Source organism: Pseudorca crassidens, chromosome 13 (genome assembly GCF_039906515.1).
Source record: "Pseudorca crassidens isolate mPseCra1 chromosome 13, mPseCra1.hap1, whole genome shotgun sequence".
NCBI classification, from domain to species: Eukaryota; Metazoa; Chordata; class Mammalia; order Artiodactyla; family Delphinidae; genus Pseudorca; species Pseudorca crassidens.
In genome coordinates this window covers 79,638,195-79,652,316 of record NC_090308.1, presented here as the reverse complement: position 1 = coordinate 79,652,316, position 14,122 = coordinate 79,638,195, and the positions used below count along the sequence as shown (strand labels likewise).

General features: G+C 37.6%; 1 long non-coding RNA gene across 2 annotated transcripts in view; it reads right to left on the bottom strand.

Annotated features, from left to right (window-relative positions):
* The window catches only part of LOC137204838 (uncharacterized), an 86,141-nt gene that overhangs the window by 838 nt on the left and 71,181 nt on the right, over positions 1–14,122 (bottom strand). The gene's annotated exons all lie outside the window — the stretch shown is intronic.

Sequence of the window (14,122 nt, the reverse complement as noted above, 5' to 3'; positions counted from 1 at the left end):
GTTTCCAAAGAAAACCACAATTTCTTAAATTTTGTTACAGTATTTATCATCTCTGACTCTAAAAGAAAGCTTCTTTCTTCTACAAGCATGGCCTCAATCCCCTCTGTCCTAGCCTAGTCTGCTCCTTGGTTACCAAAGTTTTCTTCTGTCCTACCTGAAGAAAAATGCCAAAGGTATTTGTAAATATTTAGGAAAAAGTGAGAATAATTCCCTTTCCTATCTTTGACCATTAAAAATCAAAGTCACTGTAACTTTACAAGATAAGGATGGCACAGCTCTCTTGCTTCCTGCCACTCTCACAGAGGTTCCTCGTCACAGCAAAACCACCACATCTGCCCCACCTGGTCTTCCACATTTTTGAAGTAGCTTACTAAAATGTCTCTGAGAAAGAAAACAAGATAATCAAAATCCAGCATTTTCTCTAGCCTGTAAATGCTACGGCGTTCTTTTATTTCCCCGGGTGGTTATGTTTAACACAGTACTTGATTCCAGCTATTAAATCACTTTTCAGTTCATTCTCCACTAGGCAAGTTGATCCTGTTCTTTTCATCTCTTCTCACAGATTCAACTTTCTTATCCTTTAATCATGTCATTTGTTTTTCTCTGAAATCTCTTCAAGATATGATCTTCATGCTCATCTCAAGATGAGTCATCATCACTGTCGCTTTGCATCTCAAGAAATAATACACCCACCCACCCCTCCCCCCCCACATCTGCGTGGAAACATCCCAGTTGATATAGACTGAAGTTGTAGATGTTGCTAGACCTTTTAATTGTAGGTTCACTTACATATTTATAAATGTTCCAAAACCAAAGTTTTTCTGATACCCAAAGCCTTGATGTTTAAGATAACACTAAAGTGGAAATAGAATCATAGGTTGAATCTAGAAATTTACAGTTGATATATATATATATAAATATAATTTTTCTAAGTTGTGCCATATACTTTTTTGGTGGTTAAATACACACCACATAAAATTTGCCATTTTAAGAGTAAAATTCAATGGTATTTAGTACATTCAAAATGTTGTACAACCGTTACCGCTATATAGTTCCAGACATTTTTATCACCCCAAAAGGAAACCTGGTACCAATTCAGCAGTCTCTCCCTTCTCCCAGCCCCTGGCTACCACTAATCTGCTTTCTGTCTCTACAAATTTGCCTTTTCTGGGTATCTCATATAAGTAAAATCATATGTCCAGAATATGTAGCATTTTGTGTCTGGCTTCTTTCATTCAGCATCATGTTTTCAAGCTTCATTCATGTTGCAGAATGTATTAGTATTCCACTCCTTTTATGACTGAATAATACTTCACTGTATGGATTCAACACAGTTTTTCATCAATTCATTACTTGTTGACATTGTTGACATTTAGGTTTTTTCCACTTTTTGGCTATTACAAATAGTGCTGCCTTGAACATCCTTGTACAAGTGTTTGACCACATGTTCACATGTTTTAAACTCTTTGGGGAACTGCTGGGTCATATGGCAATTCTCCGTTTAAGTTATTGAGGAACTTCCAAACTTCCAGAGCAGCTGCCCATTTTACATTCCCACAAGAAATCCACAAGTGTTTCAATTTCTCCTCATATGCATCACCACTTCTTATTTTCCATTTTTTAATCATGGCTAGCTTAGTAGATCTAAAATGCTTTCTCATTGGGAATTGGATTTGCATTTACCTAATGACAATTGATGTAGAGCATCTTTCCAAATGTTGGCCATTCGTATATCCCTGTTAGAGGAATGTCTATTCAAGTCCTTGGTCCATTTTTAAATTGGGTTCTTTGTCCTTTGTTATTGGGTTGTAGGAGATCTTTACATGTACTAGACACCAGACACTCATCAGATATATGATTTGCAAATATTTTCTGTCACACTGTGAGTTGCCTTTTCACCCTCTTCACAGTGTATTTTGATGCACAAAATGTTTTCTTTTTGATAAAGTCCAATTTCTCCATTTTGCTATTGTTATTGCTACTGCTTTGGATGTCATATCTAAACATCTGTTACCAAGTCCAACATCACGATCAAGTCCTATTTTTCATTCTAAGAGTTTTATAGTGTTAGATCTTACACTTATAATTTTGATCCATCTCCTCCCTCTTGCATCTCCCTCCCACCCTCCCTATCCCAGACCTGTAGGTGGTCACATAGCACCGAGCTGATCTCCATGTGCTATGTGCTGATCTCCCTGTGCTATGCGACTGCTTCCCACTAGCTATCTATTTTACATTTGGTAGTGTATATATGTCCATGCCACTACCTCACATCATTCCCACTTACGCTTCCCCTCCCCAAGTCCTCAACTCCATTATCTATGTCTGCCTCTTTATTCCTGTCCTATACCTAGGTTCGTCAGCAACATTTTTTTTTTTTTTTTAGATTCCATATATATGTGTTAGCATACGGTATTTGTTTTTCATTTTCTGACTTACTTCACTCTGTACGACAGACTCTAGGTCCATCCACCTCACTACAAATAACTCAATTTCGTTTCTTTTTATGGCTGAGTAATATTCCATTGTACATATGTGCCACATCTGCTTTATCCATTCCTCTGTCGAGACACTTAGGATGCTACAATGTCCTGGCTATTGTAAATACTACTGCAGTGAACATTGGGGTGCATGTATCTTTTTGAATTATGGTTTTCTCAGGATACATGTCCTACATGCCCAGTAGTGGGATTGCTGGGTCATATGGTAGCTCTATTTTTATTTTTTTAAGGAATCTTCATACTGTTGTCCATAGTGGCTGTATCAATTTACTTTCCCACAAAAAGTGCAAGAGGGTTCCCTTTCTCCACATTTTCGCCAGCATTTATTGTTTGTAGATTTTTTGATGATGGCCATTCTGACTGGTGTGAGGTGATACCTCATTGTAGTTTTGATTTGCATTTCTCTAATGATTAATGATGTTGAGCACTCTTTCATGTGTTTGTTGGCATTCTGTATATCTTCTTTGGAGAAATGTCTATTTAGGTCTTCTGCCCATTTTTGGATTAGCTGGTTTGTTTTTTTGATATTGAGCTGCATGAGTGGCTTGTAAATTTTGGAGATTACTCCTTTGTCAGTTTCATCACTTGCAAATATTTTCTCCCATTCTGAGGGCTGTCTTTTCATCTTGTTTATGGTTTCCTTTGCTGTGCAAAAGGTTTTAAGTTTCATTAGGTCCCATTGGTTTATTTTTGTTTTTAATTCCATTTCTCTAGGAGGTGGATCAAAAAGGATCTTGCTGTGATTTATGTCATAGAGTGTTCTGCCTATGTTTTCTTTTAAGAGTTTTATAGTGTCTGGCCTTACATTTAACTCTTTAATCCATTTTTAGTTTATTTTTGTGTATGGTGTTAGGGAGTGTTCTAATTTCATTCTTTTACATGTAGTTGTCCAGTTTTCCCAGCACCAATTACTGAAGAGGCTGTCTTTTCTCCATTGTCTATTCTTGCATCCTTTATCAAAAATAAGGTGACCATATGTGCGTGGATTTATCTCTGGGCTTTATATCTTGTTCCATTGATCTATATTTCTGTTTTTGTGCCAGTACCATACTGTCTTGATTACTGTAATTCTATAGTATAGTCTGAAGTCCGAGAGCCTCATTCCTCCAGCTCCGTATTTCTTTCCCAAGATTTAGCTATTTGGGGTCTTTTGTGTTTCCATACAAATTGTGAAATTTTTTGCCCTAGTTCTGTGAAAACTCCCATTGATAGTTTGATAGGTATTGCATTGAATCTGTAGACCACTTTGGATAGAATAGTCATTTTCACAATGTTGATTCTTCCAATCCAAGAACATGGTATATCTCTCCATCTGTTTGTATCATCTTTCATTTCTTTCATCAGTGTCTTATAGTTTTCCGCATACAGGACTTTTGTCTCGTTAGGTAAGTTTATTCCTAGGTATTTTATTCTTCTGTTGCAGTGGTAAATGGGAGTGTTTCCTTAATTTCTTTTTCAGATTTTTCATTATTAGTGCATAGGAATGCAAGAGATTTATGTGCATTCATTTTGTATCCTGCTACTTTACCAAATTCATTAAATAGCTCTAGTAGTTTTCTGGTAGCATCTTTAGGATTCTCTATCTATAGTATCCTATCATCTGCAAACACTGACAGCTTTACTCCTTCTTTTCTGATTTGGATTCCTTTTATTTTTCTTTCTTCTCTGATTGCTGTGGCTAAAACTTCGAAAACTATGTTGAATAATAGTGGTGAGAGTGGGCAACCTTGTCTTTTTCCTGATCTTAGTGGACATGGTTTCAGTTTTTCACCATTGAGAATGATGTTGGCTGTGCGTTTGTCATATATGGCCTTTATTATGTTGAGGTAAGTTCCCTCTATGCCTACTTTCTGGAGGGATTTTATCATAAATGGGTGTTGAATTTTGTCAAAAGCTTTTTCTGCATCTATTGAGATGATCATGTGGTTTTTCTCCTTCAATTTGTTAATATGGTTCATCACATTGACTGATTTGCGTATATTGAAGAATCTTTGCATTCCTGGGATAAATCCCACTTCATCATGGTGTATGATCTTTTTAATGTGCTGTTGGCTTCTGTTTGCTGGTATTTTGTTGAGGATTTCTGCATCTATGTTCATCAGTAATATTGGTCTGTAGTTTTCTTTCCTTGTGACATCTCTGTCTCTTTTTGTTATCAGGGTGATGGTGGCCTCGTACAATGAGTTGGGGAGTGTTCCTCCCTCTGCTATATTTTGGAAGAGTTTGAGAAGGATTGGTGTTAGCTCTTTTCTAAACGTCTGATAGAATTCGACTGTGAAGCCATTTTGTCCTGGACTTTTGTTTGTTGGAAGATTTTTAATCACAGTCACAATTTCAGTGCTTGTGATTGGTCTGTTTATATTTTCTATTTCTTCCTGGTTCAGTCTTGGAAGTTTATGCTTTGGTAAGAATTTGTGCAGTTCTTCCTGGTTGTCCATTGTATTGGCATATAGTTGTTTGTAGTAATCTCTCATGATCCTTTGTATTTCTGCGGTGTCAGTTGTTACTTCTCTTTCTTCATTTCTAATTCTACTGATTTGAGTCTTCACCCTTCTTGATGAGTCTGACTAATGGTTTATCAATTTTGTTTATCTTCTCAAAGAACCAGCTTTTAGTTTTATTGATCTTTGCTATTGTTTCCTTCATTTCTTTTTCATTTATTTCTGATCTGATTTTTATGATTTCTTTCCGTCTGCTAACTTTGGGGTTTTTTGTTCTTCTTTCTCTAATTGCTTTAGGTATAAGGTTAGGTTGTTTATTTGAGGTGTTTCTTGTTTCTTGAAATAGGATTGTATTGCTAAAAACTTCACACTTAGGACTGCTTTTGCTGCATCCCACAGGTTTTGGGTCATCATGTTTTCATTGCCACTTATTTCTAGATAATTTTTTATTTCATTTTTGATTTCCTCAGTGATCGCTTGCTTATTAAGTTGTGTATTGTTTAGTCTCCATGTGTTAGTATTTTTTACAGATTTTTTTCCTGTAATTGATATCTAGTCTCATAGCATTGTGGTCGGAAAAGATACTTGATACGATTTCAATTTTCTTAAATTTACCAAGGCTTGATTTGTGACCCAAGATATGATCTATCCTGGAGAATGTTCCATGAGCACTTGAGAAGAAAGTGTATCCTGTTGTTTTGGGGTAGAATGTCCTATAAATGTCAATTAAGTCCATCTTGTTTAATGTATCATTTAAAGCTTGTGTTTCCTTATTTATTTTCATTTTGGATGATCTGTCCATTGGTGAAAGTGGGGTGTTAAAGTCCCCTACTATGAATGTGTTACTGTCGATTTCCCCTTTTATGGCTGTTACTATTTGCCTTATGTATTGAGGTGCTCCTATGTTGGGTGAATAAATAATTACAGTAGTTATATCTTCTTCTTGGATTGATCCCTTGATTATTATGTAGTGTCCTTCTTTGTCTCATGTAATAGTCTTTATTTTAAAGTCTATTTTGTCTGATATGAGCGTTGCTACTCCAGCATTCTTTTGATTTCCATTTGCATGTAATATCTTTTTCCATCTGTATGTGTCCCTAGGTCTGAAGTGGGTTTCTTGTAGACAGCATATATATGGTCTTTGTTTTGTATCCATTCAGCCAGTCTATGTCTTTTGGTTGGAGCATTTAATCCATTTACATTTGAGGTAATTATTGATATGTATGTTCCTATTACCATTTTCTTAATTGTTTTGGGTTTGTTATTGTAGGTCTTTTCCTTCTCTTGTGTTTCCTGCCTAGAGAAGTTCCTTTAGCATTTGTTGTAATGCTGGTTTGGTGGTGCTGAATCCTCTTAGCTTTTACTTGTCTGTAAAGGTTTTAATTTCTCTGTTGAATCTGAATGAAATCCTTGCTGAGTAATCTTGGTTGTAGGTTTTTCCCATTCATAACTTTAAATATGTCCTGCCACTCCCTTCTGGCTTGCAGAGTTTCTGCTGAAAGATCAGCTGTTAACCTTAAGGGGATTCCCTTCTATGTTATTTGTTGTTTTTCCTTTGCTGTTTTTAATATTTTTCTCTGTATTTAATTTTCTATAGTTTGATTAATATCTGTCTTGTCATGTTTCTCCTTGTATTTATCCTATCTGGGACTCTCTTTGCTTTCTGGACTTGATTAACTATTTCCTTTCTCATATTAGGGAAGTTTAAAACTATAATCTCTTCAAATACTTCCTCAGACACTTTCTTTTTCTCTTCTTCTTCTGGGACCCCTATAATTCAAATGTTCATGCATTTAATGTTGTCCCAGAAGTCTCTGAGACTGTCCTCAATTCTTTCCATTCTTTTTTTCTTTATTCTGCTCTGCGGTAGTTATTTCCACTATTAAATTCCAGGTCACTTATCCGTTCTTCTGCCTCAGTTATTCTGCTATTGATCCCTTCTAGAGTATTTTTAATTTCATTTATTGTGTTGTTCATCATTGTTTACTTGCTCTTTAGTTCTTCTCGTCCTTGTTAAACGTTTCTTGTATTTTCTCCATTCTATTTCCAAGATTTTGGATCATCTTTAGTATCATTATTCTGAATTCTTTTTCAGGTAGACTGCCTATTTCCTCTTCATTTGTTTAGTCTGGTGGGTTTTTACCTTACTCCTTCATCTGCTGCGTGTTTCTCTGTCTTCTCATTTTGCTTAACTTACTGTGTTTGGGGTCTCCTTTTCACAGGCTGCACGTTCGTAGTTCCTGTTGTTTTTGGTGTCTGCTCCCAGTGGCTAAGTTTGGTTCAGTGGGTTGTGTAGGCTTCCTGGTGGAGGCAACTAGTGCCTGTGTTCTGGTGGATGAGGCTGGATCCTGTCTCTCTGGTGGGCAGGTTCACGTCTGGTGGTGTGTTTTGGGGTGTCTGTGAGCTTATTATGATTTCAGGCAGCCTCTCTGTTAATGAGTGGGTTTGTGTTCCTGTCTTGCTAGTTTTTTGGCATAGGGTGTCCAGGACTGGAACTTGCTGGTCACTGAGTGGAGCTGGGTCTTAGCATTGAGATGGAAATCTCTGGGAGAGCTTTTGCTGTTTGATATTACATGGAGCTGGGAGGTTTCTGGTGGACCAATGTCCTGAACTCAGCTCTCCCACCTCAGAGGCACAGGCCTGATACCAAGCCAAGCACCAAGACCCTGTCAGCCACACAGCTCAGAAGAAAAGGTAGAAAAAGAGAAAGAAAGAAAAAAAGAGAAAGAAAGAAAGAAAGAAAGGAAGAAAAGACAGAAGGAAGGAAGGAAGGAAGGAAGGAAGGAAAAAAGAAAGAAAGAAAGAAAGAAAGAAAGAAAGAAAGAAAGAAAGAAAGAAAGAAAGAAAAAAGAAAGGAAAAAAACAAGAAACATAGACAAGAAAGTTATTAAAATAAAAATAAATATAAAACATTAAAAAGTAATAAAGAAAGAAGAGGAAAAAAAAGGAAAGAATGAAGAGAGCAGCCAAAGTAAAAAACAAATCCATCAATGATAACAAGTGCTAAAAACTATACTAAAAATAAAGAAGAAAAACGTCCTAAACTCAGTTCTCCCACCTCAGAGGCACTGGCCTGTCACCTGGCTGGAGCACCAAGACCCTGTCAGCCACACAGCTCAGAAGAAAGGGAGAAAAAAGAGAAAGAAGGAAATAAAATAAAATAAAATAAAGATATTAAAATAAAAAATAATTATTAAAAATAAAAATGTTAAAAATTTAAAAAAAGAAAAAAAAAAGAAAGCAACCAAACCAAAAAACAAATCTGCCAATGATAACAAGCGCTAAAACTATATAAAAGAAACAAACAAAAAAAACGGACAGACAGAACCTTAGGACAAATGTAAAAGCAAAGTTGTACATACAAAATCACACAAAGAAGGATACACATACACACTCACCAAAAGAGAAAAAGGAAATATATATATCAATATATCTATATAAAAAAAGGAAGGGAGCAATAAAATCAATAAACAAATCTACAAATGATAATAAACTCTAAATACTAAACTAAGATAAACAGAAAACCAGAAACAAATTAGATGCAGAAAGCAAACCCCAAGTCTAAAATTGCTCCCAAAGTCCACCGCCTCAATTTTGGGATTAATTGTTGTCTACTCAGGTATTCCACAGATGCAGGGTTCATCATGTTGACTATGGAGATTCAATCCACTGCTCCTGAGGCTTCTGGGAGAGATTTCCCTTTCTCTTCTTTGTTCACACAGCTCCTGGGGTTCAGCTTTGGATTTGGCCCCGCCTCTGTGCGTATGTCTCCTGAGGGCGTCTGTTCTTCGCTCAGACAGGTCAGGGTTAAAGAAGTGGCTGATTAGGGGGCTCTGGCTCACTCAGGCCATAGGAAGAGAGGGGTACGGAATGTGGGGCGATACTGCAGTGGCAGTGGCTGGGTTGACATTGCATCAGCCTGATGCATGCTGTGTGTTCTTCCGGGGAAGTTGTCCCTGGATCATGGGACCCTGGCAGTGACGAGCTGCACAGGCTCCTGAGAGGGGAGGTGTGGATGTGACCTGTGCTTGCACACAGGCTTCTTGGTGGCCGCAGCTGCAGCCTTAGCATTTCATGCCCGTCTCTGGGGTCCACGCTGATAGCTGCGATTTGCGCCCGTCTGTGGAGCTCGTTTAGGCGGTGTTCTGAATCTCCTCTCCTTGCCCACCCCAAAACAATGGTCTCTTGCCTCTTAAGCAGGTCCAGACATTTTCCTGACTCCCTCGCAGCTAGCCATGGCGCACTAGCCCCGTTCAGGCTGTGTTCACACAGCCAACCCCAGTCCTGGGATCTTGGATCTGACCTCCGAAGCCCGAGCCTCAGCTCCAGCCACCGCCTGCCCCAGTGGGTGAGCAGACAAGGCTCTCAGGCTGGTGAGTCCTGGTTGGCAGCGATGCTCTGTGCGGGAATTTCTCCGCTTTACCCTCTGCACCCCTATTGCTACGCTCTCCTCCGTGGCTGGAAGCTTCCCCCCCGCCACCCCCATCTCAACCAGTGAAGGGGATTCCTAGTGTGTGGAAACTTTTCCTCCTTCACAGCTCCCTCCCAGAGGTGCAGGTCCCTTCCCTATTCTTTTGGCTCTATTTTTTCTTTTTTCTTTTGCCCTACCCAGGTATGTGGGGAGTTTCTTGCCTTTTGGGAGGTCTGAGGTCTTCTGCCAGTGTTCAGTAGGTGTTCTGTAGGAGTTGTTCCACATGTAGATGTATTTCTGATGCATTTGTGGGGAGGAAGGTCATCTCCACGTCTTACTCCTCCGCCATCTTGAAGGTCTCTCTGTTAATTTTTTATACGATGGGAGGTTCAGATCCAATTTCATTCTTTTCCATGTGAATATCCAGTTTTCAAAAAATCAAGTCTATTCCCTCCCTCACTGAAAGATGTTTGCACCACTGGCCAAAGATGTGAGTGCTGATTTCTGAACTCTATTCTATTCCATTGATCCATATGTCTATCTTTATGCCAATACCAAACTCTTCTGATTACTGTAGTTTGTAATAAATATGGAAGTTGAGAAGTGTGAGCCTTCCAACTTTATTTTTTTTTTCAAGATTCATGTTCTCTGTGAAAAATTATAGTTTTACCTCTTCCTCTCTGAGCTGGATGCCTTTTATTTCTTTTTATTGCCTAATTGTTTGGGCTAGAACTTGCAGTATACTGTTGAATAGAAGTAGTAAAATCAGGCATTCTTGTCTTATTCTTGATTCTATAGGGAATGCCATCAATCTTTCATCATTGAGTATGATGTTAGCTGCTTTTTCCAAAAATTCTCTTTATTATTTGAATGTCTTTCTATTTTTGTTTGTGGTATATTTTACACATGAAATATTATTGGATTTTATCAAATGCTTTTCCGCAGCAATTAACAGTATCATGGGGTTTTTTTCTTCATTCTATTAACATGATACATCCCATCTATTGGTTTTCATATGTTGAAGCATCTTCGCATTCCTGGGATAAATCTCATATGGACTTTGTATATAATACTTTCAATACACTGCTGAATTCAGGATGCTAGTATTGTGTGGAGGATTGTGCATGTATATTTGTAAGAGATATTTGTCTATAGCTTTCTTTTCTTGTAACGTTTTTGGCTTTGTTGTCAAAGGAATGCTGTCCTCATAGAATGATTTAGAAAGTGTTCCCTCCTCTTCTATTGTTTGGTGTCATTTCCTTTGTTCTTTTTTTTTTTACCCCCTGATCCTCAGACCAGATCATTTCAATTGTCCTATCTTCAAGTTCAGAGGTTCTTTCTTCTGCCTACTCAAATCTGGTGTTGATATTCTCCAGTGAATTTTTCATTTTAGCTCTTATACTTTTGGTTCCTGAGTTTACATTTGTTTTTTTTTTAATAATTTCTCTTTATTGGTATTCTCTATTTGATGGTACATCATTCTCTTGTTTTCCTTTAGGTTTTTTTTTTTTTTTTTTTGCCCGTTGTTACATTTAGCTCTTTGTCTAGTAAGTCGTCCAATGTGTGGGCTTCCTCCAGGACAGTTTTTATTCATTTCATTGCGTGTGTGTGTGTGTGTGTGTGTGTGTGTGTGTGTGTGTAAATAGACCACACTTTCCTTTCTTGCCTCATAACTTTTGCTAACACCTTGACATTTTAAATATTATTATGTGGTAACTTTGGAATTCAGATTCCCCCTGCTTCCCAGATTTTCTTGTTGCAGTTTGTTGTGGGTTATAGTTGTTTGTTTAGTGACTTTTATAAACTATTTTTAGGAGACTAAATGCTTTGTTGAATGATCATTGGAGTCTCTAGATGCCTGGAGCAAAAAAAAAAAAAAAAAATTCCCAGTCTCAGCAGCTGGGCTCTATGAGTTTGTTGGGACATGTCTTCAATACTTAGTCAAGCTGTTTACAATTCTGCCTTGCCCTTATTTTCCTACTTGCATCGTCTTGACTGCCAGCCACAGGTAAAATCTTATGGTCTGCTCAAGTTTTTTCCAAGGTTTCCAACCCTGAGCATAAGCATGGTCCATTGATCTCAATGTGGCAAAGAAATTTCTGAAGACAAAAGAGAAATGCCATAAGGGAAATATTGATAAATCTACTTCCAACTAACTATATCTATAATTTAGCCTTTGTGTATGAGTCTGAGATTTTTAACATAGATTGCACATCTCTCTATTATTAAACTTTCCATACAAATGAAAACTTATGGCCTGTACTGAAAATTATGGCCTGAAATAAAAAATAAAATTGCAGCATCAGAAAGGATAAATTCTAAATTTCCAGTGCAGGCTTGGCCTAAGGTGAAGAAGAGTTGTATGTATCAAGCCAAAGAATGATATTATACACTTTCATAATGATTATTTTAGAAGCATAGCAATTTGGCACCAGACTAGACATTGACTGATGTACTAAATTTTAAAAGCAATTAAGTGGATGAAACTAGAGTCTGTCATACACAGTGAAGTAAGTCAGAAAGAGAAAAACAAATATCATATATTAAGCCATATATATGGAATCTAGAAAAATGATAGTGATGAACATATTTGCAGGGCAGAAAAAGAGGCACAGACGTAGAGAACGGACTTGTGGACATGGGGGGGAAGGTGAGGGTGGAACAAACTAAGAGTAGCATTGACATATACACTACCATATGTAAAAGAGATAGCTAGTGAGAAGTTGCTGAACAGGGAGCTCAGCTCAGTGCTCTGTGATGACCTAGAGGGGTGGTATGGGGGGTGGGATGGAGGTTCAAGAGGGAGGGGATATATGTACACATATAGCTGATTCACTTTGTTGTATAGCAGAAACTAACAATACATTGTAAAGCAAATATACTCAATTAAAAATAAATAAATAAATAAAATAGGAGGTAGAATGAAAAAAATAAAATAAAATAGATAACCAACAGGGACCTACTGTATAGCACAGGGAATTCTACTCGATATTTGTAATAACCTATATGAGAAAAGAATCTGAAAAAAAATGTGTGTATGTATAACTGAATCACTATGCTGTACACCTGAAACCAACACAACATTATAAATCAACTATACTCCAATAAAATTAAAAATAAATAAATATATAAAACACTTGGAAAAAAAAAAAAAAGAGCAAGTATGTCCACCCAGAGACACAAGGAAACTGGTGAGGATTATCTTGCTGACTTCAAGAAGGAAAAGAATTAGGCTTATATGTCACTAGCACAGTTTACTGCACAAAGGACACACTTTTGTGCATCAGAAAGAAGAAATGAATATTATAATAGCCCCAGTGCAGAAGTGGGACCAAAGAAACAGAAAATGAGTACCATCAACATTCTAACTATAACTCTCTTCAGCACACCTCTGATCACAGGGGTTTTTGTTTTTGTTTTGTTTGTTTTGTTTTGTTTCTGGCTTCTGGGCACAAAATTTAGAAATAAACATGATTTCTTTGCATCCTTGAGAACTAAGATCAGCACTGGATAGTTTTCTAGAAAGTGTTTAAACTCACTTCCGTAAAATCTGAAACAATTACGTAAAAATATATTTCTATACATTACCACAAACTTCTAGAAGCATCGCTGGCTTGTAAAAAGGCATAAAAAATAAGCTTTTTATTATCTTTCTTAATCTTAAATGAATTACTGGTTTAATTAAAACAAAATTTTTAGAGCAAGACTCAAATCATCTATATAAAGCAATGTATTTCATGACCCCTAAGGATACCACATTACATTTGTGGTATTAACGTAACACTGTAAGAATGGTAATTAATATCAAATTAAATCCAAGATGGACACAGTAAATTCCCATTGACTTGAACTATTTCTTTAGATGTTTTTGAATGTGTCACCGCTGGAGATTTTCTGGCAATTACTGAAGAGTGCTGACACCTCGGAAGTTGAATCTCTTCCTCACATGTCTATACTGCTTTCCAATGATCTGAGTGTGATACAATTTTAACTGGAAGTCACAGGTGACAATGGAACAGAGCAGGACCCTATGGTCTTTGCCATCCATGTCCTCTGCCTGCCTTTTGTCTGTGGAAAAATTTTAGCCAAAGAATAAATTTAATCAGAGAAGTGAGAAAATACAGAAATAAAGGGAAACAGTCCAACAAGCCCAAATAATAATATTTTAGTCATTAAGCCAAGTCAAGGACCTTTAGTTCTACTCAAGAGCTATAGAGAATATTCTGAGCCACATCCTGTGAGCTATCATATGGATACTGAAACCCCCACCAGGAGGAAGAAGTTAACTACATGATGACCAGACTGTAGCCATGACATAAGCTGCCACAATTCCAAGAATTGGCCTCGAGGAAATGGGAAGAAACCAACCCTGGAACTAAAAACTAACTGTACTTAAAACAATCAAGATGACGGTGGTCAAACCACCAATGACCAATTTCAAGATGACTGTCAGAGCTGCCTGTGCTGTTTCTGCATGTGGCCCCCTCCCTCTTCCTATAAAAGCTCTTGCACACTGGTTGTCAGTGGGGGGAAGTTGGCCTTTGGACAGGAGTCTGCCCTGCCCCTGACCCTGGTTGCTGGCATCCAAAATAAAGCAAACTTTCCTTTCCACCAGCCTTGCCTCTTTATTGCCTTTAGAGCGGTGAGCAGCCAGACCCCTACTTCCAATAACAACGAGACTGAGGAGGAAGCTGGCTGAAGCAAACCAGACACCAACAGCTGTAAAATCAGAAACAAGATACCTTCACAAAGTGGCAACTGTCAGTGTA